Source organism: Bos javanicus, chromosome X (assembly GCF_032452875.1).
Source record: "Bos javanicus breed banteng chromosome X, ARS-OSU_banteng_1.0, whole genome shotgun sequence".
Taxonomy (NCBI): Eukaryota; Metazoa; Chordata; class Mammalia; order Artiodactyla; family Bovidae; genus Bos; species Bos javanicus.
In genome coordinates, this window is record NC_083897.1 from 58806435 (window position 1) to 58832417 (window position 25983).

The following is a 25983-nucleotide window of genomic DNA, read 5'->3' on the forward strand; positions in this document are numbered from 1 at the left end:
GTTCATCGAAGAGGCCTTAGTGGGGACTTCCTTGATGATGTGGTGGCCAAGACTCCTTGTTCCCAATGCAGGGGACCTGGGCTCAATCCCTAGTCAGGGAACTAGATCCCACATGCTGCAACTAAGATCCTGCATGCTTCAGCGAAGACCCAGCATCACCAAATACATTAAAAAATAATTTTTACAAATGAGGCCTTAGCATTTAGCATGCATGAGTGTGTGCTCAGTCATGTCTGACTTTGCAACCCCATGGACTATAGCCCACCAGGGTCTTCTCTCCATGAGATTCTCCAGGCAAGAATGTTGGAGTGGGTTGCCATGCCCTTCTCCAAGAGATCTTCCCAACCCATGGATCAAACCCATGTCTCCTTCATCTCCAGCATTGCAGGCAGATTCTTTACCACTGAGCCACAGGAAAGCCCAGAATTTAGCATACTGCCTGGCAAATGGTAGGAACTTAGTAAATATGGTGCTTCTGTGCTCACTGCAGTAGTACCTATACTATATTTGGAGTGATACAGATAAGACTAGCATGGCCTCCAAGCAAGGATGACATGTAAATTTGTGAAGTGTTTAAAAAAAATGGTGCTTCTAAGTCCAGAGCCAGATATTAAGTATAAATTCTGTGTCTATGGTACTTGAAATTATGAAGGGACTAGGTTTCCTATAAGCACAGTTGCAGGACAGGGAGGGGGGGTGGTGGTGGTGGTGGTGATGGTTAGGGGATACAATTTGTTGTTTGTCTTCAACTTAGCTCAATGTCTACAATAGTTTCTTATTACTGCTGTAACAAATTACCACAATCCTGGTAGCTTATCAACACAAGTTTATTATTCTGGGTCAGAAGTCTTGAAAATGTCTCACTGAGCTAAAATCAGTGTTGGCAGAATGGTATTCCTTTCTGGAGGCTCTGGGGTAAAATCCATTCCTTTGCCTTTCTAGATTCTAGATGCTGCCTGCATTCCTTTGTTTATGGCCCCTTCCTTCTATCTTTAAAGCCAGCAACTTGGGTCAAGTCTTTCTTACCTCATATCACTCTGACATTCTCCCTTCAGCCTCCCTCCTTCCACTTGTAAAGACCTTTGTGATTACATCCCAGGGAATCCAGGATAATCTTCCCATCTCAAGGTCAACTGATGAGCAACATTACTACCATCTGCAAGCTTCATTTCCCCCTGGCATATAACATAGCATGTTCACGTGTTCCAGGGATTAGGATGTGGACATCTTTGGGGGGGCATTATTCTGCCTACTACAAACTTGCACCAATAAAGCTGGTAAATGGACTCTACTGAGCTTTCTTTCAAGCCCAGAGCATATAAATTAGTTAACACAATTGTTGTTTAGTTGCTAAGTCGTGTCTGACTCTTTTGCAACCCCATGGAATATAGCGTGCCAGGCTCTGTCCATGGGATTCTCTAGGCAAGAATACTGGAGTGGGTTGACATTTCCTTCTCCAGGGGATCTTCTCAACCCAGGGATCACACCCCATCTCCTGCATTGGCAGGTGGATTCTTCACAACTGAGCCACCCGGGAAGTCCTACTTAACACAATACATTGGCCATATAGTAGAAGCTCCCTTGTATATATAACACTCTCTTGCATAACAAGTACTTGATTGATTAGAGTGAAGAATCATATAAAGTTATACTTATGGTCCTTAAGCACTTTATTTCAACCTAAAACACACAAATGCATATTCATTCAGCCATCTGGTGATGTGACGTAAGCAAGGTGCTTTTTCTGAGCGTGGGTCCTTTGGCTGAAATTTCTGACTCTTTCTTGCATAAACTACATCCCTAATACATCCCATTTGCTTTCCAGCTTCATGGTTTTTTTTCCCCTAACAATAGAGAGGTTTTTAAAAGTAACTTTTCTTTATCAAGTCTTTCCAAAGAACTGAACTTCATTCACGTGGAAACAGTGGCCTTCCTTTTGTATTCATAGTTCATAAATTTACATTAAGTTATCTAATTATATTAGCAAGTACAACTGGCAAAAATGGGTTTGGTGACAAAACAACTAAATCTTTTTTTTTTTTCCAGATCAAGCTAAATATATTTGTGACCTCATATGACAGAAATGATATTTAATTCACTGGCTATAGGGCAGTATGTTCCATGAACGGTGCCAGCTGATAATGAAAACAACTTGGTAAGCATCAACTTGACACATGAGAGCAGAAGTGTATGGGTCGACCGAAGGGTGACTTACTGCCCATAATCTTTCTTTGTGCTCTGAGCATTGGTCAGTATATATTTCAGTAGAAAGGAAAAGCATCAACTCAATCTACCATATTGGTTAAGTAGATGTTAGTGATGGGAGCTTTTACTATATTTAAGAGTTTACTAAAAAAGGGACACTTGGGGGTTCCCTGGTGGTCCACTGGTTAGGACTCTGTGCTTTCAGTACTGAGGGCATAAGTTTAATCCCTGGTCAGGAAACTAAAATCCCACAAACTGTGTGGCATGGCCAGAAAAAGAAAAAGAAGCACTCAAGAGGTATATCACAGTCTCAATGTACTCTTGTACTGAATTCCTTCTTGAAAATGCCCCCATCCAAAATGTGCATCAGCTAGTGTTAACAATGGTTAGTATTTATTTAGTGCTTATAATGGTGCCAAGAGCTTTAGAAACATTATTTAATCCTCATGACAACCATACGAAGTAGGCTGGATTATACCCATTTTCTAGATGAGATAATTAAGCATTAAGAAATTCACTAAATGTCACACATCAGAAGACATTCAAGCCCAAGTAGTCTGGCTCAAGATCCCACACTTACTAATATTATACTCTGTGGTCAATGATTAGACAAGCCAGTCAGGAAGCATAACATATGGTGCCACCCTACCAGCCACCTCTTGCTTTCTGTTAATATTCCAATGGTGGCCTGTACCAAAGAGGGAGGCAAAATATCTATGGCAGGACTTCCCTGGTGGTCCAGTGGTTAAGTATCCATTAGACAATGCAGGAGACACGGGTTTGATCCCTGGTTTGGGAACTAAGATCCCGCATGTTGTGGAGCAACCAAGCCCCTACGCCAGGACTACTGAAGCCTGTGCACCCTAGAGCCCATGCTCCACAACAAAAGAAGCCACCACCATGAGAAGCCTGTATACTGCAACTAGAGTGGTTCCCATTCATCACAACTAGAGAAAAGCCTGCACACAGCAATGAAGACCCAGCACAGCCAATAAATAAAAAATAATTAATTAAAAAATATATCTATGGCAATGCTCCTAACCAGACTTCTTTGCTTCTTTCTCTCTCTAGCACTGACCCAGCAAGATAAACAGGGACCACAAGGAGATATGTACCTAGTTTCTTTATGAGTAGCAGCATTTTTTTTTTTTCAAACTTGTCCTTGTTTACTTCTCTCTGGGTTTAGCTATCATCTCTGAAGGCTCAAGGACAACCATCATTCCCTCTTGGTTCTACCACTATAGAGGCTACTCACTTACCTTCTGCCTCCAGAAATTACTGCAAGTAATCTGTCTTCCAGTCTTCCATGGAAGTAAGGGAAAAGAGATCAGGACTCTGCCTCGTTGCTCTGGCTAAGGCATGTTAGCCCTTAGAATCAAAAGAGATTAGATGGAGCCTCACTGAATGGTATAGCCAGACAGCCATATCAACCAGCTGTGGAAGTTAGGCTGCAAATTTTTTAAAAAAATGATAAAAGAGAACCATGCTAAGGAAAAGGAAGAGGCTTTCAGAGACTGGAGTCATGGAGACCTCTGTCTAGAAGGTTCATATAAGGCAAACACATTGCCAGTGCATGTTGGTCAGAAACCCCGAGGAGAAGAATTTGTCAGATGGTACCTTCTACCTTTACTCTGCCAGAAGCCATAGTTAGCAGTGCAAGTGTATCAGAAGCCACAGACACAGGGTTGCCATGGAGACTCACACCTGAAAAAATCTTGCAGGCTGTATCAAAGATACCAGCTCACATCTCTTTAGGCTGGCTCTGAGCAGCTCAGATGAAAATTCTACCCAGACCAGATTGGGCAGGATGGGGCAGAGTCACGATTTGAGGGCAACCAAAAACTCTACAAAGGCAGTCAGGTAAGGGCTAGCCTGAACCCGTTAACATCTAAGTGAAGCTCAGAGTTAGTAAAAACCATGTTGACAGATTTCAGACACTTATAATCCTCCCATTCTTCAAAGAACCATGGTATATTGAGGTTTGATGTCACTCTGGTTCAACTAACATGGGATGTTTAGTTTAAAGATCTAATATTTTAAATTAATTTTTAGTATTTTTATTAAAAATGGAGAGATTGGTATGTCTGTTTCAGGGATGGGAGAATTTGTGTCTATGTATTTCAATAGAGGAACTTCATCCATCCTTCACCCCCAAACAGGTCCAAATGGAAGAGTAGATGGTGATGACTGTGAAGGAGGCAAATTCCAGGGGCATAAGAGAGAAGAGAAAATGAGTAGGCCACAGGATTCCTCCTTGATGAGAAAAGAGCCATGGACCTTTACCTAGCCACATACGTTATGGGATCATGGAATTTAGCTTGCCAAAAAACAGAGAGGATTAGAATTTTCCATGTGACCTTGGGCAAATCATTTCAGTTCTCTGGGTCACTGGTTTCTCATCTATGAAATGAGAGCAGTTATATATGCCCTAGCTACCTGTGAAAAATTGCATTATTGACCCCTAATTCTTTGCCCCTGCCATCTCCCATCCATTGACTCTGGGTTTGATCATGGAACTTGCTTTGGCAAATTGGACAATGTGGAAATAACAGTAAGACAATCATGAGGCCAGGCCTTAAGAGGCATTACGGTTTCTACCCATTCTTGCATTTCTGCTTCACCACGAAAATAACAAGCTCAGGTTAGCCTGCGGTTCTAGGGGGAGGATGAGGAACACGTGAAACACAGCCACTCCCAGCCTAAACCAGGTAACTCCTGGGCTTGCCACAGAGTCATGACTGAGCCCAACTAATACTGGCCTGTGCCCAAGAAAGCTGCAGCCTGGTGAGAAATGTTTTAAGCCACTGGGTTCTGGGATGGTTTGTTACATAGTGACAGTTATTTAATATGTTAACTTGCAGACGTGATATGAGTCTCAAATGTGATAATATATGAGAGTACAAAATCTCCAAGGTTTACACAAATGCAAGGGACTATTTTAGAGTGGTAGTAGCTTGAAGGGCTGGAATGCTAGGATAAAGTGGAATTTGGTCATGCTCTGTTACTGCAGTTCTTAATTGAAAGGGTCCCCTTTGCCACAAGTAAACGAGGCAGAGCTAAGTCCCAAGGTTCCACCCCAGCGACCTCATCCTGAAGTCGTTGCTGCCCATGAGTCCCTGGTCAGGCAGCTGAGGAAGAACAACAAAGCCTAGAGTAAAAGGAGATAGAAAAAGGATGGCTTAATGAGAAGCCTTGCAGACTTCTTCAGATAGCAGAACAGGATGCCAACAGCTCTTCCATGTGCCTCTTCAAATACTTGCTCTGTTCACTGAATTGGCCATAAAATTCATCGATGTTGGTGGAGTCTTGTGGGCTGTGGCCAGCAGGCTTGCTGGGCAATAATTCTGTCAGCTCTCTATTCCAAGCAACTGTCTCTGAGACTTCCAAAAGTTAAACACAGGAAAACCACACCAGCCACAGGCCTCATTAACCAATAAACCCTTGATGGAAAGCAGGATCTCACACGGTTGTTTCTGGTAAAAAACTCCCCCAAGGGAGGGGGACAGTTGTACTTAAAAATCCCACTGGGCTGACTAAAGATGCTCCCATCCTTCACAATTTACTTCAGAGTTTGGGTCAGGCCAGTATTTCTACCCATAAAATAAATATCAGAAGGGATATTTAGAAGACCTTGGCAAGAAAAGTATAAGTAAATATAAGAGCACAGGCAGGGGTATTTTGAGAAGTAATATTAACTGGGATCAGTGGACTAGAGAGTAAATTATTTACACTCCTAAAGATCCAGGGCAGACTGAGCCATTTAAGGGAAGGAGGAACGACCATCTGCTGCTCCAGCTACAAGTGACTAGCTTACATGTCACAGGCCAAGGCTTGAACCAGAGCCAAAAATATAAATTACAACCAGACACAGCCTTAGAAAGTGCCACCTTGGGGGTCTGTAAAGGGGAAAAAAATTGTGTGCTCTCTTTATTGGCAGCTGGGATTGCTGGTTCTCACCTGATGCAACTGTCCAAAGGGAGCTCTCTCCCTTATAAAGACTGTGAAAATGCGGATTTTGTCAAACCACTTCATTTCTACCATGTTTCCCTTGTGAAATCGATCTGTCACCCATTCACTCTGATTCAGCGAAAGCCTACAGTCGATGAATTCTCTTAGTATCCAGCTGCCGTCAGGGATACAGGAGAACTTGAAATCTAATTAACCAGTTTGAAAATGAAAGTGAAAGTCACTTAGTCGTGTCTGACTTTGCGACCCCATGGACTATACAGTCGATGAAATTATCCATGCCGGAATACTGGAGTGTGTAGCCTTTCCCTTCTCCAGGGGATCTTCTCAACCCAGGGATCAAACCCAGGTCTCCCACATTGCAGGCAGATTCTTTACCAGCTGAACCAATTAATCAATTTACCCTGCCTTTAACTACAATGCCAAAATAGATACACTTTGACCAAATTCCTTATTACCATCTTGCTAAGCCCAAAGCTTGGCAACCTGCATCCAACAGGTCTTTCCAATTTGCCTTTTATTCAGTTTCATCTCTGGATTTGTCCTGCTTCTCTCCCCTTCCATTGCTCTGCCCTATAAAGGCTCCATTCCCCGTGCTTTGCTTACTGCAACAGCCTGTGAGACCCCTGGCTTTTAAGTTTTCTCTGACTTTTCTTCATGTTGCACTCTGGTCATCTTCCCCAGCTATCATTTTGAAAAATCAGTTCATTCTTTTTTTCACAGAATGAGAATGACTCCCAGTTTCTTACATCATCAGAGCCTCTGTGTGACAACCCTGTTGCTCTAACTTCACTCATTGCATCAACTACCAACTTCAGGCTCATACCTGGAACCCTAATCCCCTTCTTTGAAACTGCTCATAACATTTCCTTTGGTTGGAATGCTCCTTGAGACCTCCTCAACATTCCTGCCACACCATGCATGCATAAGCAGCCTCCAGTTTCTATCTTCCCATGAAAACTGTCCTAATAACACTGTTCAGTTCAGTTCAGTCACTCAGTCATGTCCAACTCTTTGCGACCCCATGGACTGCAGCACACCAAGCTTCCCTGTCCATCATTCCCTGTTCATCAATTCCTGACCCAGGGATTGAACCCATGTCTCTTACATCTCCTGCATTGGCAAGTGGGTTCTTTACCACTAGTGCCACCTGGGAAGCTTTCTAATGGAATGTCTATATATCTATTTCTATTTATCTATATATATGCAAACGTATGGGGCTTCCCTGGTGGCTCAGAGGTTAAAGTGTCTGCCTGCAATGCAGGAGACCTGGGTTCGATCCCTGGGTCAGGAAAATCCCCTGAAGAAGGAAATGGCAACCCACTCCAGTATTCTTGCCTGGAGAATCCCATGGATGGAGGAGCCTGGTGGGCTACAGTCTACCGGATCGCAAAGAGTCGGACACGACTGAGCAACTTCACTTTCACTTTCACTTTCTGCAAACATATATGCTATATTAAAACAACACAAGTTAGAGAAGAATATAGTATGTTTAAATCTCAATTTTATGTGTATCTTAGTTTTTATCATTGCATAACAAATTTCCACAAACTTAGCAGTTTAAAACAAAACAAATTTATTAAGTCACAACTTCCATCAGCCAGGCCTCTGAGCATGGTTTAACTGCTGCTAAGAGTCTCTCTTGGGGCTTCCCAGGTGGCACTAGTGGTAAAGAACCTGCCTGATAATGCAGGAGACATAAGAGATGCAGGTTCAATGCCTAGGTCGGGAACATCCCCTGAAGGAGGGCATGGCAACCCACTCTAGTATTCTTGCCTGTAGAATCCCATGGATAGATGAGCCTGGCGGGCTATAGTCCATGGGGTCACAAAGAGTGGGACACGACTGATCTAGCATGCACACATGCACACGGGTCTCTCTTTTAAAATGTAGGTTTTATCATCAGTCAAGGATAGTGAGTGCAACAGATCAGATGACTGCCATTGAAAAGATAATTTGTTATTATAGATCCCAAGAGGAGGGACATAGCACACCACAGAGGGCCACATGAGAAGTGCCAGGATTGGCCAGGTGGCAGAAGAAATGTGGTAAAAGCATGGGCAAGGGCCTTTATTGTAGTTTCTATGAGAACAGCAAGGTAAGGTAGTGTAATCAAGTTTAGGACAGTTAGTTTGAAGAATTTTAGTGGGCTCTGGGCTACTGGAGCTATCACTAGTTGTCTGGTACCTGGCCCTGGGATGATTAGGGCAGAGGAATATTGCCTCTTAGAGGGTAGGCCAAATAGGGAAGTGGTTCAGATACCATCTCTGGATTGGTTGGTTTGCATATGAAAGGCACTCTTCTGGGCCAGTCATTTGCTATCTTTAAGACCTGGGTAGTCCTGAGAGGGCCAGTCTCTCCCTAGACAGCAGGCCCCAAAGGCCAGAGCATCAAGAAAACAGACAAGAAGAAAATATAGTTAGTACACTCACCAGGTTGAAATCACAGCATCAGCAGGGCTCTGACCCAGGCTCACTGCTTATTGGCAGAATTCAGTGCCTTGTGATCTCAAGACTAAGGTCCCAGATTTCTTACTGGCTGACTGTTAGGGAATCACTCTTATCCCCTAGAGGCCGCTCTCAGGTCCCAGCCACATGGCCCTTTCACAATGCAAATATTCTTCTTCCAAGTTGGCTGGAAATTCTTATATAATGTAATGGGATTACAGATGTGACTATCCTAACACCTTTTCCATAAAATATGACTTGATTAAGGGAGTGATAGCACATCATACTCACAGATCTGCCCACACTCAAGAAAAGGGGATTATATACAGCATATAGGCAGGGAACAGCCATCTTAGCATTTTGCCTTCCACAATATGGAATTATGCTTATGTATATATTTGGATGCGGTAAAAGTCTGAAAAGATATATCTACATACATGGAGAGAGAGGGGGAGTATATTAACATGAATCATCTCTGCTGAGGTCCTTTGAGGTGGAATTATTTTTTCTCTTTTAGGTATTAATTGTTAGCATATATAGTACTTGGGAATTATGGCTGCCCAGCACTGGAATGAGATACCCCATGTCCAAGGGCAGGGAAGTGCCAGCAAGATGGTAGGTGCTGGAAGGGTAGCTGTGCAGTGCTGGAGTGACTTTAAGAAGATACCCCACGTCCAAGGGCAAAGGAGAAGCCCCAACAAGATGGTAGGAGGGGCAAAATCTCATTTAGAATCAAACCCCATACCCACCAGAGATGCTCAGATGGCTCAAACAAACCTTGTGCACACCAGGACCCAGAGACCCCACAGAGACTGAGACAGAACTGTGTTTGAATGTCTCCTGTGGACATATGGGTCAGCAGTGGACTGCTGCAGGGGTAGGGGCTCTGGGTGCAGTAGACCTGGGTATGGCATAAACCCTCTCAGAGGAGGTCACCATTAACCCCACCATAGAGCTGCCAGGACTTATATAGGACTGGGAAACAGACTCCTGGAGGGCACAAACAGAATCCTGTATGTACCAGGACCCAGGAGAAGGGAGCAGTGACCCCACAAGAGACTGACCCAGATTTGCCTGGGAGTGTCCAGGAATCTCTGGTGGAGGCGTGGGTCGGGGGTGGCCTGCTGCAGGGTTGGGGGCACTGAGTGTAGCAGTGCATGCATGGGGCCTTTTGAAGGAGGTCGCCATTATCTTCATTACCTCCACCACAGTTTGGCCCCAGGCAAATAAGAGGGAGGGAACACAGCCCCACCCATCAACAGAAAATTGGATTAAAGATTTACTGAGCATGGCCCTGCCCATCAGAACAAAACCCAGATTCACCCTCAGTCTTTCTCTCCCATCAGGAAGCTTCTGTAAGCCTCCTTTCCTTCTCCATCAGAGGTCAGACAGACTGAAAACCACAATCACAGGAAACTAACCAATCTGATCACATGGACCACAGCCTTGTCTCACTTAATGAAACTATAAGCCATGCCATGCAGGGCCACCTAAGACAGATGGATCATGGTGGAGAGTTCTGACAAAACATGGTCCACTGGAGAAGGGAATGGAAAACCACTTCAGTATTCTTGCCTTGAGAACCCCATGAACAGTATGAGCAGAAAGATAGGACACTGAAAGATGAACTCCCCAGGTTGGTAGGTGCCCAACATGCTAATGGAGATCAATGGAGAAATAACTCCCAAAAGAATGAAAAGACAGAGCCAAAGCAAAAACAATGCCCAGTTGTGGACGTCACTCGTGATGGAAGTAAACTTTAATGCTGTGAAGAGTAATGTTGCATAGAAACCTGGAATGTTAGGTCCATGAATCAAGATAAATTGGAAGTGGGCAAACAGGAGATGGCAAGAATGCACATTGACATTTCAGGAATCAGCAAACTAAAATGGACTGGAATGGGTGAATATAATTCAGATGACCATTATATCTACTACTGTGGGCAAGAATCCCTTAGAAGAAATGGAGCAGCCATCATAGTCAACTAAAGAGTCCAAAATGCAATACTTGGATGCAATCTCAAAAATGACAGAATGATCTCTGTTCATTTCCAAGGCAAACCATTCAATATCATAGTAATACAAGTCTATGCCCTGACCAGTAATGCTGAACAAGCTGAAGTTGAACTGTTCTATGAAGACCTACAAAATCTTCTAGAACTAACACCAAAAAAAAGATGTCCTCTTCATTATAGGGGACTGGAATGCAAAGGTAGGAAGTCAAGAAACACCTGGAGTAACAGGCAAATTTGGCCTTGGAGTACAGAATGAAGCAGGACAAAGGTTAGTAGAGTTTTGCCAAGAGAACACACTAGTGATAAAAAAAACACTCTCTTCCAACAACACAAGAGAAGACTCTATACATGGACATCACCAGATGGTCAATACCAAAATCAGATTGATTATATTCTTTGCAGCCAAAGATGGAGAAGCTCTACAGTCAGCAAAAACAAGACTAGCTGACTGTGGCTCAGATCATGCACTCCTTATTGCCAAATTCAGACTTAAATTGAACAAAGTAGGGAAAACTACTAGACCATTACAGTAGATGTGAGAAATAGATTCAAGGGATTAGATCTGATAGAGTACCTGAAGAACTATGGACAGAGGTTCGTGACATTGTACAGGAGGCAGTGACCAAGACAATCCCCAAGAAAAAGAAATGCAAAAAGGCAAAATAATTGTCTGAGGAAGCCTTCCAAATAGCTGTGAAAAGAAGAGACGTGAAAGGCAAGGGAGAAAAGGAAAGGTATATCCATTTGAATGCAGAGTTCCAAAGAATAACAAGGAGAAATAAGAAAGCCTTCCTCAGTGATCAATGCAAAGAAATAGAGGAAAACAACAGAATGGGAAAGACTAGAGATCTCTTCAAGAAAATTAGAGATACCAAGGGAACATTTCATGCAAAGATGGGCTCAATAAAGGACTGGAATGGTATGGACCTAACAGAAGCAGAAGATATTAAGAAGAGCTGGCAAGAATACACAGAAAAACTATACAAAAAAGTTGTTCATGACTCAGATAACCATGATGGTGTGATCACTCACCTAGAGCCAGACATCCTGGAATGTGAAGTCAAGTGGGTCTTAGGAAGCATCACTATGAACAAAGCTAGTGGAGGTGATGGAATTCAGTTGAGCTATTTCAAATCCTAAAAGATGATGCTGTGAAAGTGCTGCCCTCAATATGCAGGCAAATTTGGAAAACTCAGCAGTGGTCCCACGACTGGAAAATGTTAGTTTTCATTCCAATTGCAAAGAAGAGCAATGCCGAAGAATGCTCAAACTACCACACAACTGCACTCATCTCACACACTAGCAAAGTAATGCTCAAACTTCTCCAAGCCAGGCTTCAACAGTACATGAACCGTGAACTTCCAGATGTTCAAGCTGGATTTAGAAAAGGCAGAGGAACCAGAGATCAAATTGCCAACATCTGTTGGATCAGTGAAAAAACAAGAGAGTTCCAGAAAAACATCTACTTCTGCTTTATTAACTATGCCAAAGCCTTTGACTGTGTGGATCACAACAAACTGTGGAAAATTCTGAAAGAGATGGGAATACCAGACCACCTGACCTGCCTCCTGAGAAATCTGTATGCAAGTGAGGAGGCCACAGTTAGAACCGGACATGGAACAATAGACTGGTTCCAAATTGGAAAAGGAGTATGTCAAGGCTGTATGTTGTCACCCTGCTTATTTAACTTATATGCAGAGTACATTATGATAAACACTGGGCTGGATGAAGCACAAGCTGGAATCAAGATTGCTGGAAGAATTATCAATAACCTCAGATATGCAGATGATACTACCCTTATGGCAGAAAGCGAAGAAGAATTAAAGAGCCTCTTAAAGAAAGTGAAAGAGGAGAGTGAAGAAGTTGGCTTAAAACTCAACATTCAGAAAACTAAGATCATGGCATCCTGTCCCATCACTTCATGGCAAATAGAAGGGGAAGCAATGGAAACAATGACAGACTTTATTTTGGGGGGCTCTAAAATCACTGCAGATGGTGACTGCAGCCGTGAAATTAAAAGACACTTGCTCCTAGGGAGGAAAGTTGTGACCAACCTAGACAGCATATTAAAAAACAGAGACATTACTTTGCCTCAAAGTTCCGTCTAGTCAAGGTTATGTTTTTCCCACTAGTCATATATAGTTGTGAGAGCTGGAGTATCAAGAAAGCTGAGCACCAAAGAACTGATGCTTTTGAACTGTGGTGTTGGAGGAGACTCTTGAGAGTCCCTTGGACTGCAAGAAGATCCAACCCGTCCATCCTAAAGGAGATCAGTCCTGAATATTCATTGGAAGGACTGATGCTGAAGCTGAAACTCTGATACTTTGGCCACCTGATGCGAAGAACTGACTCATTGGCAAAGACCCTGATGCTGGGAAAGATTGAAGGCAGAAGGAGAAGGGGATGACAGAGGATGAGATGGTTGGATGGCATGACCGAGTCAATGGGCGTGAGTATGAGTAAACTCTGGGAGTTGGTGATGGACAGGGAGGCCTGGCATGCTTCAGTCCATTCAGTCACAGAGTCGGACACGACTGAGCGACTGAACTGAACTGAACTGAAATGATAGTACTTTGGAAGCAAGGAAGGAAAAAAGGAAGAAGGAAATAACCCTCAGTTGCTTACTGAAATAAGCATAAATTTATCCTGTCAAGACAGGTTCCCCATATCATAATCCCAATTCTGCTTAAGGAATCATCTTCCAATTCCCCCATCAAATGACCCCATATTTTAGCCAAACTACCCTACCCTGGCCCATATTTTACCTTGTGCTTTTCTACCTGTGTGGTACACTGGTATTATTTCACTGCTTTGTTTCTGTTAAAATCTATCCCTCAAGGCCCATGGCTGTTTTCTCTGCAAACTCACCCTTGACTCTACCAGGCATGAGGTGCTTCCTCTTGATTTTGGAATCCCTGAGCAATAGACTGTAGGGGTTAAGCTCCTAAATTCTAAGGTCATATTGCCTAGATTCTACTCCTGGCTCTTGCTACTTTCTATCCAAGAATTCTGGGGTAAATTGCTTAATCTTTGATAAGTTAGGACCACTGCTCAGAAGAGATAAGGCAAGTAGGAGAAGAGGGGCTTTTTTCCACAATCCAAGGAGAACTAGCAGAGTGGGAACACTGGACTTGAAATATCAAAGTCAGCAACTCAAAGGAAAGCACATATGTCTGCAGAAGGAAATCAACTCTAGGGGTTCAAATGAGTGGAGCTTTGAAGTTCAAGGCCAAAATGTAACCTCACCTTGGAAAATTCCCCAGCCAAAGTCACAGAAACTAAACAGGAAGCAAATGCTCCAGGAAACCACAGGCAATGCCATCAATGATGCTTCCCAGGCTATGTCTCCAAAACAGAGGGTTCTTCCCATTTAGGTCTCTTTGCAGTAATGCATGAGTATGTTAACTGCAAGTGAGGAAATCCCTTCATTGTGATTTTTTTTTTTTTTGAGAATTGATTTCATCCAAGAAAAACAACCATCCTTTTTGACAATTTTCTTCTCTATTTATGCCAGTCCAATTATGAGATGCAAAGCAACGCATACTATTTTCCAGACCTGTGCTTTAAAGAAACATAGTATCACACCCTCTATTTAGCTCTCTGTCCTGGCACCGTTGGGCACACTATGATTGCCAATCCCTGCCAGGTTCCCTGAAAAGGGAAGGATGTGCCTTGACTCCAATAAATAATATATGAAATTGGCATCCATCTAGGAAACCAATTTAACTCAGCATGGACTTGGATTCTGGTTCACAAATCCTCATTTTCTTTGCCTATATAATAACTGGGAGCCACATCACTGAAAGATATCACTTTAATTTTTTTAACCATTAAAAATTATTTGTTTTTTATTGAAGGATAATTGCTTTACAGAATTTTGCTGTTTTCTGTCAAACCTCAACATGAATCAGCCATAGGTGTCCATATATCTCCTCCCTCTTGAAACTCCCTCCCATCTCCCTCCCCATCCCACCTCTCTAGGTTGATACAGAGCCCCTGTTTGACTTTCCTGAGCCATACAACGAATTCCCGTTGGCTATATATTTTACATACGGTAATTTAAGTTCCATGTTACTCTTTCCATACATCTCACCCTCTCCTCCCCTCTCCCCATGTCCATAAGTCTATTCTCTATGTCTGTTTCTCCATTGCTGCCCTGCAAATAAATTCTTCAGTACCATTTTTCTAAATTCTGTATATATGTGTTAGAATATGGTATTTATCTTTCTTTTTCTGACTCACTTCACTCTGTATAATAGGTTTTAGGTTCATCCACCTCATTAGAACTGACTCAAATGCATTCCTTTTTATGACTGAGTAATATTCCATTGTCTGTATGTACCACTACTTCTTTATCCATTCATCTGTTGATGGACATCTAGGTTGCTCCACGTCCTAGCTATTGTAAATAGTGCTGCAATGAACAATGGGATACATGTGTCTCTTTCAATTTTGGTTCCCTCAGGGTATATGCCTAGGAGTGGGATTGCTGGGTCATCTGGTAGTTTTATTCCTAGCTTTTTAAGGAATCTCCATACCATCTTCCATAGTGGCTGTGTCAATTTACATTCCCACCAACAGTGCCAGAGGGTTCCCTTTTCTGCACACCCTCTCCAGCATTTATTGTTTGTAGACTTTTTGATGAGGGCCATTTTGACCAGTGTGAGGTGATATCTCATTGTGGTTTTGATTTGCATTTCTCTAATAATGAGCAATGTCAAGCATCTTTTCATGTGTTTGTTAGCCATCTGTATGTCTTCTTTGGAGAAATGTCTGTCTAGTACACAGAATAGGTGTTCAGCAACACTTGCTATGTACCTGTTGGTTCAAAGAGAATGTTTGCACTGGGGTGTCTTTACCTTAAGATGAACAGTCTCTTTTGTCCAAGCTCTCTGAAGTTTTGGGGGGAAGTGAGCCTCAAATGAGGCTCTCTTTTGAGGGTGTAAGTCTTTCATTCTTATTCTCTTCAGTAGCTGTAACTGACAATTCTGGGATCTGACATCCTTGATTACAGGTAATGGCAGGACGCAGTACTTTATAACTGGAGCACTTTAAAAAGCCCTTAAAATCTGCCATGACAAGGGCATAAAAGTGACAAGAATGTATTAGATATGGGCTCTCAAGAAAAAAGAGGGGAGGAAGGTAGAGCCTCTTTAATAGAGGGTGCTGGGGGAGGAAGATTGTTGGGTACTAATTTACTGTTTGAAAAGATATTCTGGTTATATAAGACAACATCTGAAGAAGAGCCACACTTGAGAAATGTGAACAAGATGAAGAAGCCCAAAATACAGACAGAATTGTAACACATTCAATAGGTTTAGTGTTATATTTATTGATTTGCTAATACTACTCTATTGCCCTGTCTGAATGGTAGAGGAGAGAGAGCTCTTGTGCTTTAGGTTTAATCCACTGAAAAGAAACATACAAAGACCTAAAGCTGAATTGTCCTTTTGTATATTATTGGGTGAAACTCTCAACAAGTTTTTTTTTTTTTTTTCCAAAGACCACAAAAACCCTCTTTGATTTGCCTCATTTGTGGCAATTCACTATTTGGATCCAAAACACTTCACAGATCTGGAGCTAACCTGTTCAAAGAATGTTTTCCAAATCAATAAAACAGAGCGGTCAGAAAAACAGGTACTCAGCTAGCAAATGTTTGTGATTTATACACTGCTAATAATCATCAACAGTTCAAGTATTCACCCCAATCTTTTGATAGTACAGTCAATGAGGGCTTAGTTAGAATAAGTGGAACAAAGTTCTAGTTTTTAGAGCTCATAAAACATCAAGCTTCAAATACACCTCCAAGCCTAACAAAGGCTTCCTTTTCACCTTCACCTGGAAAACAACTTAACCTGTTACTATCCATTTCTTGGGTGAAAACACACACCCAGTCTCATGAGTTATCCCCTTTACATTAGCTCTCCATCTCTACCCTTCATTTTATTCAAATATGAAGGTCTTACTGAAAATGAAATTGTACCTGACATAAAACATTTTGTTAAGTCAGAAACCATCAGCTCTTTCCCAGGTGACCCAAATGGTATGCTCTGGGTCTAGTGGATGCCCAATGGGAAACCAAATTAGATAGGGTGCAGCAGGACTGTGTTTACTGAATACACTCCAGTGTGACCTCTTGTGGACAGGTTCACAGTGAGAGAGTCCAGGAGCAGCCAAAGTGGTTGTTGCCCCATTCTCCCAAAGATTTGGGGAAGGTTGAAACAGGAGTGGAGATTTCAACCAAGTTTCCCTAAAGCTGAGTTCCTCTGCTGGGTTTATGATTAATGTCTCTGCCCAAAATTGTCTTCTCTTTCTTGTCCCAAACTTGTTCCCCTCAAGATTCAGGAATATCAAAGAAAAGGGGGTATTGAAACATATACAAGCCCCAGTACCTCTGTCCTTTGAAGTAAAAGGCTTTTGCTTTAGTCTCTCAGGCCTCCCTTGAGTCTCAAAAGCCTGGCTCAAGAGTTAATGATTAGGAAATGTGAAGATGTATAAACAAAGAATACTTGTTGAGCCAGGAAACTGGTAACAATTTAGACTATAAATCTGCCACATAGAAGAATCACTGAACTCTCAGTTCCCTGAAAGATATAGATAAAGGTCTGACACACATTCCTAAGTTGTTTTACAGGAAGTAGACCCCACCAGAAGAAAACTGCTGACCGCAAGCACATAGACTCCAGACTGGTTGAAACCAAATTGATGATGCACAAAATTTCACCTTGATGCCAACCTACCTGAGAATTGCACACAAGCTGATCACATACCTGCAGCCCCCTCACTCACACTGTCTTTTACAACCCTTTCCTGAAAGCCCTCGGGGAATTTGGGTCTTTTAAGCATGAGCTGCCCATTCTTCTTGCTTGGTGCCCTGCAATAAACGCTGTACTTTCTGTCACCACAATGTGGTGACAGTAGATTAGGCTTTACTGCACACAGGAGAGTGGACCCAAATTTGGTTCTGTAACAAGGAAAGAGTCTTCCCCTGAGGGTCACAATCTGGAGTCCAAATCAGCACTGTAAGTTCCATCTCAACGCCTTCCACCAAAGCATTTCTTTGGACTGTTAGTTTGCTATATGCAAACCCTATGCATGTTATACTTCAAAAATCACTATTGTTTAGTGTAAATAATAATGATGCTAATAATAGAGCAGTGGTGTGATTATAAGAGGAGAGAGCTCACATGGGGAGAAAGTGGAAATATTACACTGCAATGTCTGAGTAGAAGGTTTTAAACGTTACCAACTGGATAGCACCCGGGCATGACTTCTTGCAGATTTTTTCATCTGTGTTGCTCAAGAAAGCACACAGAGCTAGTGCAAAATGTTCTGCGGGAAGACTCAGTGAGCCAGATATACATTTGGTTTGTATGGTACCTTGAAAGAACTGCCATTTTTCAGCAATAGTTTCTTGCCTGACAAAAACAGATCAATTGCATGTCCACCTACCATCTCTTGTGGAAGATAGATTGTATATATTGTGTGCTAAAACTTTCTCCATCAGGAAGAAGGCACAAGGCCCTGAGGTTCTGGGGTGAGCAATATGGATGCCCTTGTGAAAGTTAATTTCAGCTACAGGTGTTAGTGATTTTATTAGGAAAGAAAGAAAGTGAGCTGTTTCAGGACTAGGCCATAAACACAATGAATGACCCTGCTTTCTTTGCCAGGACAAATGCTGGCATAAGTCAAACAAAATGTTAAACTCCATCTCTAGCTTGGTGTCACTGATTGGGGAAATGGAACAACTCTGGCAGTTTGTTTGAGATAAGCTCAAAATTGTATGGAGGTATGGGGGCTGAAAGTCAAACAACCTTAAACCAAATTAATTAGATTGTTAATTTTTGAGGTGCTGTTTTATTTGGATTGTTTTAAAGCCAGGAATCATAATGTTCTTAAAACTGGATCAGGACATCTCCTGCATTGATAGGAGTCTGAACTTGAAAAGTGGTGGCTAGTTGTCCCCCTATTTTGGTTCTCCCATTCTTTACTAAGTGGTAAAACTCTGATGTTTTAGCTGGGCACATAGTAACCCAGAATAAAAACTATAATTCTTGATCTCACTTGCAGAGTCTCACTTTCTGAGACTCAGTTCTGACCAACTGGATATAAGGGAAAGTGATGTCACGTGATTTCTAAGTGTCTTTAAATGGAGGGGCATACTCTTTTCCCCTAGTCTGCAAACTGACTGGTTGGAATGCAGATATGATGGCTGGAGCTAGAGTAGCCATTTTGGATCATAAATTGGAAACCATATGTTGAAAACGGGAGAACATCAACACAGAAGGAACCTGGGTCCCTTGGTATCATGGAGATCCCATATAAGCCCTCAACTATGGACTTTTATATCATCTCAGACATTGAAGTTCTATTCTGGTCTTTTAAATGCCTCCCATGTCTTTATTTAACATGTTCAATTCTTCATCTAGCTTCTCGAACATATGGAAAGTAGTCAAAATAATTGTTTAAAAGGCTTTGTATACCAGTCCCATTATCTGTGTTATTTCTGAGTCAGTTTTGATTAATTTATTTCTCTCCTTATTATGGGTTATATTTTCCTTCTTTTGGATACCTAGAAGTTTTTGATTGGATGTCAGATGTGACTTTTATCTTGCTGGATATTTTGTATTTCTATAAATAGTCTTGGGCTTTGTTCTGGAACACAGTTAAATTACTTGGAAACAGTTTGATTGTTTCAAGGCTCTTTTTAAAACTTCATTAGGCAGTTCTAGAGCAGCCTTGAGTCTAGGGCTAACTTGGCACCATTATTGAGGCAAGACCCTTTTGAGAACTCTGATACTCTGAATTATGAGATTTTCCATTCTGGCTGGAAGGAACAGGCACTATTTATAGTCTTGTGTAATTGTATCTGAGGATTGTTTCTTCTGATCCTTTTGGGTGATTTTTTTCCTAGCCTCATAAACATGTGTTGATCAGAATTCAGTTGATGAATCAGGGGGGACTGTGCAAGTCTCTAAAGTTCTCTTTGTATACAGTTTTCTCTTCTCTGGTGTCTTGTCTTGCAAATTCTAGCTGCCCTAGTTTTTCCAATTCCCAGCTCCATATCTTCATCCACCTGGCCCTGCCCGGGTTCCTTCTCCCTCTATTGCTGCCTGGAAACTCTCTCCAGGCAGTAAGCTGGGGGAATCATAGGGCTCACCTTGTTTGTTTCCTGTCTCTCAGAAATCACTGTTCTTTGTTGCCTGGTGTCCAATGTCTGAAGACTACTGTTTTCATTTTGTCTGGTTTTTCACTTGTTTCAGGCAGGAGGGTAAATCCAGTCCCTGTTACTCCATCTTGGCCAGAACTACAGACTTTTACATCAGAGAGAAATAAATGACTGTATTGTTTAACCCACTGTTATTTTGGGTTTTCTGTCATTTGCAGCCAAGTCTAATCCTAACAAATGCAGGGCTGATCCTTGATTTATTTAGAGCAGTTTCTGACTTTAATATAGAGAAGCTAAGATTTTTAGAATAACCAGAGTCTTGAATAGTGCCTGAGTAAGGTCAAATACCTGGATGAAACTGAAAGCTCTGTCATTTCCCATGAGAAGAGTGGTGCTTAAGTAGCCAAATCAATTCCAGCTGCTGCCAGTTGAAAAAATAAGGTACATTTTTTTGCTTAGTGTGATTAATTTCTTGTTCATGGAGACAGTACAGTGGAGAGATATTTATTTCATAAACTTTCCCCGAGCACCTATGGTTGCCTAGGCACTAGACTACGTTCTAGGAACACATATATGTATAAATTGGAACATAAGCCTCCACCAGCAGTTCACAATTTAGATAAGGAACCCCTTATTTAGATAAGATCCCTCATCATGTGAATAGCTCATGAATTTGGCTAAGAGGTTTAGTGCCATTTAAAAAAAAATAAATCCCATCTATTTTTTCCTTTTAATTAGGGAAAATGCCTTTTCAACCCATGGTTCTGCAGTGAACTATGTAATTTATACCTTGAGTAATAAGGTAATTTATACTTGTGGCATAAAGAAGCTTCTCCTTGAACAGGATATTCACACAAACTCAAAACTTGACTAATATCAGTGCAACGGAGAAATTGGACTGATACCACCAGTTGGATACCACCCTAGCCAAATGATTGAGTTTAACATTATCAATAATGGACGAAATGACATGTTCCTTTGTTTTGAGGCACTAAGAAGGATATAACATTATGGAAAACAAAAAAATTTAAGCTTAATGTATTCATTAGTTGCTCAGTCATGTCCAACTCTTTGCAACCCCATGGACTGTAGCCTGTCAAGCTCCTGTGTCCATGGGGATTCTCCAGGAAAGAATACTGGAGTGGGTTGTCATTTCCTCCTCCAGGGGCTCTTCCCAACCCAGGGATCGAACCCGGGTCTCCCGCATTGCAGACAGATTCCTTACCATCTGAGCCACCAGGGAAGCCCGAGAAATAATCAGAGGAAGCAAACTGAGAGACATTCCACAAAACATCTGGCCTGGACTCTTAAAAAAATCGCTGACATCATAAAAGTGGAGTGTGGGATTCCAGATTAAAGGAGACCCAAGATACTAAAAACTAAATGGAATTCGTAATATTTTATTGCATCAAAAAAAAAAAAAAAAACTATGAGGCATTATTGAGACAATAAGGGAAGTGTGAAAATAAACTTTATGAATGTGTGTGTGCTAAGTTGCTTCAATTGTGTCTGACTCTTTTGCAACTCTATGGACTGTAGCCCTCCAGGCTCCTCTGTCTATGGGATTTCCCAGGCAAGAATATGGAATGAGTTGCCATGCCCTCCTCCAGGGGATCTTCCTGACCCAGGCATTGAACCCACATCACTCATGTCTCCTGCATTGGAAGGTGGGTTCTTTACCCCTAGTGCTACCTGGGAAGCCCTATAGACTTTATACCTGTCTGTGTATCAGTGTTGTATTTGCTGAGTGTGATGACTATACTGTAATTACATAGGATAGTGCCCTTGTTTTTAGGAGACTCTTACTCAAGTATTTCAGGGGTGAAGAGTCAAGATATCTATAAATACCTCTCAAATAGTTCATAAGCCTTTCCCTGGTGGCTCAGACAGTAACGAATCTGACTGCAATGCAGGAGACCTGGGTTTGATTCATGGGTTGGGAAGATGTGCTGGAGAAGGAAACGGCAATCCACTCCAATATTTTGGCCTGGAGAATCTTGTCATGGACTGAGGAGCCTGGCAGGCTACAGTCCATGGGGTTGCAAAAAGGAGGACACAATTGAGCAAATAACATACACACAAAATAAAGTAGATGTGGGAAAATATAAAGAATAGGTAAATCTAGGTGAAGGCTATATGGGTGCTCTTTGTTCTATTCTTGTAACTTTAATGAAGGTTTGAAAATGTTCAAACTAGAAAGTTGGTGGGAAAATGAAAAGCTTGACAAGCAGGGGAAAAAAATTCTCTCATCCTTAGGTGCTTGGCTTTACTGAGAGGTTTCATGAGTGGCCAGATCTGTACCTGCAGGAAATAACCAGAAGCTTCTCTGTTCCCCTGGACCATCCTTTAAATTATCCCACTAGCTGGAGTATCATAACCCATTACCTTGTATTCCCTTCCTTCTCCCTTTTTCACATACAAAACCAAGCTCCTTGAATAATGCCCATACTTGAATTCTCACTGGGTTTATATAAGCTCAGGAAAGCTACCGATTCAAAGTTAGTATTCTGCTTCTAGTAATGTGCTGGAACTGGCCTGCACTACTTCATACTGGCTAGCACTGGTTCACAGAAGCTAATCACAGTGGTAGCTTGAAATCAACCCTGGTGGAAATATTTATGATGTGATGTCTGCACATGCTACAAATTAGGGTCCCTCTACCCCTTCTCTCAGAGCCAGTGGTTAAACATTTACTATAACACTACTGACTTTCATCCTTACCCTGTGAGAAGTCTCCTGCAGGCCTTGTAATTTACAGCTCTTCTAAAGAATCCTGAAGTTCTCTGAGGCTTGCAAACAAATATCCCATAGAATGTTCCCTGGTGGCCTGTATTTGGTCTAAGAGTAGACTTTGACTAAACTGAAGATTTAGGTAGGAACGTTGTCTACAGTAAAAAGAAAAAAAAAAAACCTGTTGTCAGTGTTCTCAAAAAAGGCCAAAAAGCTTTTCACTGGGTGGCAGTTTAATGAAAGCGGAAAAGAATGCTGGTGCTCAGTCACTCAGCTGTGTCCAACTCTTCACAACCCCATGGACTGTAGTCTGACAGGTTCCTCTGTCCATGGGATTTCCCACACAAGGATACTGGAGTGGGTTGCCATTTCCTACACCAGGGGATCTTCCTGACCAAGGGATCGAACCCACAATGTCTCCTGCATTGGCAGGTGGATTCTTTACTATTGAGCCATCTGGGAAGCCCAAAGAGTGCTGGAAAGAAAAGAAAGTGAAAGTTTCTCAGTCGTGTCTGACTTTTGTGACCCAATGGACTATACAGTCCATGGAATTCTCTAGGCCAGGATACTGGACTGGGTAGCCTTTCACTTCTCAAGGGGATCCTCCCAACCCAAGGACTGAACCCAGGTCTCCTGCATTGCAGGAGGATTCTTTACCAGCTAAGCCACAAGGGAAGCCCAAGAATACTAGAGTGGGTAGCCTATCCCTTCTCCAGCAGATCTTCCTGACCCAAGAATCAAACTGGGTTCTCTTGCATTGCAGACGGAATCTTTACCAACTGAGCTACCAGGGAAGAGCAGAGTGCTGGACCAGGGGACAGATGGTCCTACCACTTTCAGTTCAGTTCACTTCAGTTGCTCAGTCATGTCTGATTCTTTGCAATCCCATGGACTGCAGCATGCCAGGCTTCCCTGTCCATCACCAGCTCCCAGAGCTTGCTCAAACTCATGTCCATTGAGTCAGTGATGCCATCCAACCATCTCATCCTCTGTCATCCCCTTCTCCTCCTGCCTTCAATCTTTCCCAGCATCAGGGTCTTTTCCAGTGAGTCAGTTCTTCACCTCAGGTGGCCAAAGTATTGGAGTTTCAGAGTCAGCATCAGTCCTTCCAATGAATAATCAGGACTGATTTCCTTTGGGATGGACTGGTTGAATCTCTTTGCAGCCCAAGGGACTCTCAAGAGTCTCCTCCAACACCACAGTTCAAAACCATCAATTCTTTAGCACTAAATTTTCTTTATGGTCCAACTCTCATGTCCATACACGACTACTGGAAAAACCATAGCTTTGACTAGATGACTTGGTCGGCAAAGTAACGTCTCTGCTTTTTAATATGCTATCTAGGTTGTTCACAACTTTTCTTCCAAGAAGCAAGTGTCTTTTAATTTCATGGCTGCAGTCACCATCTGCAGTGATTGTGGAGCCCCCCAAAAGAAAGTCTATCACTGTTTCTATTGTTTCCCCATCTATTTTCCATGAAGTGGTGGGACCGGATGCCATGATCTTAGTTTTTTGAACATTGAGTTTTAAGCCAAATTTTTCACTCTCCTCTTTCACTTTCATCAAGAGGCTCTTTAGTTCCTCTTCACTTTCTGCCATGAGGGTGGTATCATCTGCATATCTGGGGTTATTGATATTTCTTCCAGCAATCTTGATTCCAGCTTGTGCTTCATCCAGCCTGGCATTTCGCATGATATACTCTGCATGTAAGTTAAATAAGCAAGGTGACAATATACAGCCTTGATGTACTCCTTTCCTGATTTGAAACTAGTCTGTTGTTCCATGTCCAGTTCTAACTGTTGCTTCTTGACCTGCATACAGATTTCTCAAAAGGCAGATCAGGTGGTCTGGTATTCCAATCTCTTGAAGAATTTTCTACAGTTTGTTGTGATCTACACAGTCAAAGGCATTGGTATAGTCAATAAAGCAGAAGTAGATGTCTTTCTGGAACTCTCATGCTTTATCAATGATCCAATGAATGTTGGCAATTTGATCTCTGGTTCCTCTGCCTTTTCTAAATCCAGTTTGAACATCTGGAATTTCATGGTTCAGGTACTGTTGAAGCCTGGCTTGGAGAATTTTGAGCATTACTTTGCTAGCGTGTGAGATGAGTGCAGTTGTGCAGTAGTGTGAACATTCTTTGGCCTTGCCTTTCTTTGGGATTGGAATGAAAACTGACCTTTTGCAGACCTGTGGCCACTGCTGAGTTTTCCAAATTGCTGGCGTATTGAGTGCAGTGCTTTGAGTCCTATCACTTACTGACTATATACACTTAGGCAAGGCAATTAACCTCTATGAGCCACAATTTTCTCATCTGTACTCTAGTACTATCCCATAGAGTTGATTTCAGGGGATTCCCATATCTGTTTTTTCAAATTGAGACATATAATCAGTCACATAGTATCATCAGAGCAAATGTTTAATGAGTGTTTACTAGAAAATAAACATTGTATTAATTTATTTAGAAATATAATATCAGACTTCAAGTTTGCTTCCCTGGTGGCTCAGAGGTTAAAGCATCTACCTCCAATGTGGGAGACCCAGGTTTGATCCCTGGGTCGGGAAGATCCCCTGGAGAAGGAAATGGTAACCCACTCCAGTATTCTTGCCTGGAGAATCCCACGGATGGAGAAGCCTGGTGGGCTATAGTCCATGGGGTCGCAGAGTCGGACACGACTCAGCGACTTCACTTTCACTTATCAAACTTCAAAATTCTATATGTTGGGAATCATTAATACTCCCCTAATCTTAGAACAGTGCCTCAAAGTGATGTAGTGTGTGCCTACTACATGTTTATTGTTACTGACAATCCCTTGTATTTGAGAATAATTGAATTTAGTCTGTGGAACAAGTAAAGAAACAAAGGCAAGTGTTTATAGCCTTAACTAAGACTGAAATTAAGTACCTTGCTAAGAGGCATCAGAATAGCAAGTAGAATTAAGCCCTTTGAATTTCCAGCCCAGTGCTCTGCTTCCTGTGTGACTTTGGTCATGACACTACCCATCTCCCAGTCTCAGCTGGCTTGAGTCTGGGGTGACTAATGCATCCCAGTGTACACAGAAATTTCCTGGTTTAATGCTTCAACTCCCACTCTTGGGAAACCCCTTATTCTTGGATTAACCAGGATGATTGGTCATCCTACTTGAGTCTGCCCTCTGATTCACAGAATAGACCCAGGCCTCTTCCCAAGAAAACTTACTGGGCTTTGCTACTCATTCATCACCTCATTCCTTCAGATCTCATTAGCATCATATTTAGGAATACTTTCTCAGTCTTTTTAGTGGGCTCTTGTTTCTCTGCCTGTCCAAAATTTCCCTCACAATTCTACTTCCTGATGATAACCACTGCTAACTTTTTGTATACGTTCTTTCAGTATTTTTTTTTTTCACAGTTGGGTATACATTATAATTATCATTACAAACTCGTGATCATACTGTATAAATACTAATTTC

At 42.1% G+C, this 25983-nt stretch overlaps 1 protein-coding gene and 1 non-coding gene across 4 annotated transcripts in view; one reads left to right on the forward strand and one right to left on the reverse strand.

Moving 5' to 3' along the window:
• The window catches only part of COL4A6 (collagen type IV alpha 6 chain), a 338917-nt gene that overhangs the window by 134809 nt on the left and 178125 nt on the right, over window positions 1-25983 (reverse strand). The window lies entirely within an intron of this gene.
• On the forward strand, window positions 478-584 carry LOC133243580 (U6 spliceosomal RNA). Its single transcript, XR_009735134.1, has one exon. It is a non-coding gene; the product is annotated as a U6 spliceosomal RNA (small nuclear RNA).